Below are 4,800 nucleotides of genomic sequence, written 5' to 3' on the forward strand. Positions count from 1 at the left end.
ATCCTTGCGATCATCATCCGACATCGACCAACTATTATACCGGCGTAAACCTTCTTTGCCGGTCGCGAGAAGTATTAGAGGGACTTTATCCTCGTGTTTCATCGCTTTGACGATGAAGTAAAGTTCCATTCGTTGTCGAAATAGTTTGAATGATTCGGCAATACATGTCGAGCCACAATCAAAACTAGGGACTTGTAATGAAAGTGTGCCAATGACGATAAGAAAGTGTGGAAAAAAAGGTACAGACAATTTGTGTGGCGTGGAAGGTTAGAAAAAAAAATCGTTCAGCGAAAGATTAAAAAAATCGTTTTTTTGTTGCTTTTTTATTAGCTGTTTTACCTTTTTTTAATTGTCTGTGACGTCATAAGATTGTGTGCTGTATGATAATGCCACTTGCTAACATGTCATGTTGTGCATGGATGTGTAAGAATAAGATTGGAACACGCTATCATTACAATTTACATGCAAATTAGATACAATCAGAACGTTGGAATTGAAGTGGATAATAAAATGGTCGAGAGAAATGGTGTATTTTTTGGTATTACAGACATTAAGGGTGATTAAGCGGAGGGAGTACAGACCTACGAGTGAGAGGTACTTGGAAGAAGTAGGAAACGATTTCTGATTTTGATTGTATTGTCGGGGTAAGTGCATACACAGACCCCACACTCAGAAATAGCACGTCTGAGTCGTCCACATTTGGGACGATCGCAAAGGTCAACCCAACCGCAGTGCAATGGATGGGTTTCGCTCTGAGGGAACGACCTTAATGATCGCCGTTACCTCTACGTAAGTAAGGCTATTTATTTGCTCCCCCACCGAGCAAATTAGGCACAAGGCTGATCTTTTATATGAGGAGTGAAGGGGAAATGAGGACCAACTTCCTGGCGAGTAGGGGAGCTGGATAGTGACAATTGGAATGAAGAGTTGCCCTACATTGACCAAGGTCTTATATATGGGGTTGCCCCCACATATGGTCTTTGCTTGACACCCACTGCCCAGGCCCCGAAGGACCGGAGGCAGATAGGTATTTATTTGCTCCCCCACCGAGCAAATTAGGCACAAGGCCAACTTTTATAGTGAGGAGTGAAGGGAAAATGGGGACCAACTCTCTGCGGAGTAGGGGAGATGGGTAGTGACAATTGGTATGAAAGGTTGCCCCTACATTGACCAAGGTCTTGCTGGTCTTTGCTTGACACCCGCTGCCCAGGCCCCGAAGGACCGGAGGCAGGTAGGTATTTATTTGCTCCCCCACCGAGCAAATTAGGCACAAGGCCAACTTTTATAGTGAGGAGTGAAGGGGAAATGGGAACCAACTCTCCGCGGAGTAGGGGAGATGGGTAGTGACAATTGGTATGAAAGGTTGCCCCTGACCAAGGTCTTGCTGGTCTTTGCTTGACACTTGTTGCCCAGGCCCCGAAGGACCGGAGGCAGGTAAGTATAATTTTTTTTTATGTGATGTACCACTGTTTTTATGTCACACTTCTATACTAACCACTGAAAAACACCAATAAAAAACTAAAATATCTCCACATAAAATAAATAATAATTAATAATAAAAAACTAAGTAACCTCCATATAATTCTCACTAATATCAGTATATCACAACCTTTTTCATTCATTAATAACAACAATCATAACAAATAATTTACTATCATTTAAACTTATCAACATTTTCACAAAATACCTCAATTCTTAACGGAACTTACATTTTACTGTAATATTCAATGTCAAGGTTGTTTACATGTCAATAACATAAATTCATAATCTTTTCAATGAGAACAATTACAAACGAATGAAAACTTTTCGAATTCAAACCAAAGCACTAAACCAAAAACATATTTATGTAATTAAATCAGTTTTGTATTTCATTAATTGGCACTTGTACAGTTTAATCAAGACATAAAAAAAAATATAAAAAAAGGAGTTATATTGTACATACGCGTAATGGAATGAAGCTCTCCGAAAAAAAAGTAACTTAATTTGATCAAGTACTTTTTTTTACAGAGGAAATCAAATTTTATTGTAATCGATCTATCATCGCTATTCGGCTATTTAGGGACACGAGGAGGGGTTGCTTTATACAAAGGACAAAATGAAAAAAAGATTTAAAAAGGACAAAGAAATTCTGTGAAATAAGTATAAAAATATTTATGTAAATATTTTTCTGCTTATGTTTCAAAACAAAATAATTTTGTCAAAATTTGACAAACTTTAAGCGGTGATTGGAGTTATCTTCCCCTGACGGCCCCTTCTCCTAAGCGAAAAAAAGATGGCCGTTACGTGATCGATCTCATTAAAATCCTTGATAAAAAATAAAAAAATAACTGCTGGATTAAATCAAGTGATTTCTTTTTTCATGAAAACTTTAATCCATAACAAGTACATACAATATATTTTTTCAATATTTTTAATTTTTTGATGTCTTGATTAAACTGTACAAGCACCCATTAATCATATCAAAGCACGGATGAAACAAAAATAAATTAAAAATTATGATCTAAAGAGTTAGACGCTATATTTTTTTTCTATAGGATAATTTGCGTCGTCGAGGTAATCGATAATATAGTATAGCATAGTTCCTGGCTTTAAATTATTTTAGGCAAACAACGCTGATAATTAATGTAAATGATATAAAATATACGTTTAAAAGTTATATTTGTGACGACAGAAGAAAAACAGATTTAGTTTATCAATTTTAATGTAATTACGAGAAAAAAACAAAAAAACACCAACGTTTTTATTTTGCTAATTTGCTAACGATCTTTCACAAACAAACAAATAAAAAATAACCAAATTTTTATGTGTAATTATTTTATACACTAGAATCATGTATACAGATTTTTGTACAAATACATTTCATTCACGTTTATTTTTGAGAAAAAAATATTTTTCTCAGTACGCCACGCCACACACATTTTTATGTACACACACACACACACACACACACACACACACACACACACACACACACACACACACACACACACACACACACACACACACATATATATATATATATATATATATATATATATATATATATATATATATATATATATATATATATATGGGGACTTTATATATATTTATATATATGTGGGGACATTTTACAACATTGCGTTACTTCTCTATCAAAGGAGAAGGTAATACATGGGAGGGCGCAAAACATGAAAAGTAAAGCCAGAATGGTGACAATGCGACACCTGGCTGAAATGCACAAACAAACTAGAAACAGCTACTACACTTTCATCGTTAGTCGTTGATTGCATGTAAAACATCAGGTTTAAGTCTGGAATTATAAGTTAAGGTCATCGTAAAGTTAACGGAATCGAATCTGATAAAAATAAGTCGCAATTTTCATAATGTAATCATGTGATTATTGTTTTGTTTCTTGTTGGTTCAAATCTAGTTTTTGTTATTTGATTGACTTCGCTATTTGTTCAATTCCTTCCTTTTTGAATTGTTTATGTGAAATATTCAGTTTTGCATTTTTTTATATTTGGATTATTTGGATTACTGTTCTCATCTTGAATGTAAACAGTAGTTCGACTAATCCAAATCATAATGAAATGTTCAATCTTTTACACGAGGAACAAAATAATGATTACACCGTTTTACGATGAACATAAGTTCTGTGTTCAGAAGCAGTTGATTTTTTTCTTCTTATAATAATTTCACGTTTAAATCGTGTTTTTTGTCTGTTATTTTTTATTCTTTTATATTTTCATATATTTAATTGCTTAATGAATTGGACACACAAAACAAAATTTGTATCAATTTACTAAAGATTATATTAAGAAATCCTAACAAACAAATTTTCTGCGTTGGACACAAAAGAAAAACGATTTTTTTTTTCGTATTAAATTCCTGGAATGGAAGGTAAGTTTATTTTTTTACTTTGAAAAATTATAATTCCACAACTTTAAAATAATCTTAAATAAGTACAATGCACTTATTGATCCGTGCTGAAATAATAACGTTATTATTTAAAAAGACATTCTTAACATTCAGAGGGGAGGGTGGTTTGTACCTATTCTATACTTTAACCTTACATTTGAATAAAAAAGTATATAAAACTTTAATTAAACTTAGAAATACGATTTTAAAAAATAACGCGGATCAGTAAGTGCACTAGCACTCTTTAATATCAAAATAAGTTTATTTTTTTCACTTTACAAAAATATTATTCAACTTTAAAATAATCTTAAATATTAAAATAAGTTTATTTTTTATTACGATACAATATGAAAGTTAAGTTATATTTTTATGCTTTAAAAAAATCCCCATTCAATAACTTTTAAAATAATCTGCAACATTTTTTTTGCAATCTGCCTAAAAAAATATTGGTTCTTAAAATAATATCAAACATAAAAAAGGTTTAATTTTATTGCAATCCACTGACAATATTGATTTCGTGAATAAAAATGTGTTTATTAAAGTAAAATTTACGTGATTTCTGTGAAAATCCTAATGTTTACCATAAACAAAATAATTTGATTCGAAGTTGGTTGAATTGTTAAACAACTGACTGCAAAAACTGTTTTTTCGGCATTTAATATATATATATATATATATATATATATATATATATATATATATATATATATATATATATATATATATATATATAAATGTTTAGAGGTACAGAATTTGTATATAGTTTTAAATAAAATACTAGGCGGAAGTTTCTCGAGAGCTATTTCGGCTATCATCTCGTCAGGAGTAAATCGATAGCAATCTAAATAATATTGTACCTATTTACTATGCCTCCCCACGGGACAGTTAGACACCAGGGTC

At 32.0% G+C, this 4,800-nt stretch overlaps 1 non-coding gene across 1 annotated transcript; it reads right to left on the bottom strand.

Annotated features, from left to right (window-relative positions):
- Positions 1–639: 639 nt before the first annotated feature.
- LOC145271649 (U1 spliceosomal RNA) lies at positions 640–797 on the bottom strand. The gene has a single exon (XR_013866051.1). It is a non-coding gene; the product is annotated as a U1 spliceosomal RNA (small nuclear RNA).
- Positions 798–4,800: the final 4,003 nt, after the last annotated feature.

This window comes from Euprymna scolopes, chromosome 46 (genome assembly GCF_053919585.1).
Source record: "Euprymna scolopes isolate OS-2025 chromosome 46, ASM5391958v1, whole genome shotgun sequence".
Taxonomy (NCBI): Eukaryota; Metazoa; Mollusca; class Cephalopoda; order Sepiida; family Sepiolidae; genus Euprymna; species Euprymna scolopes.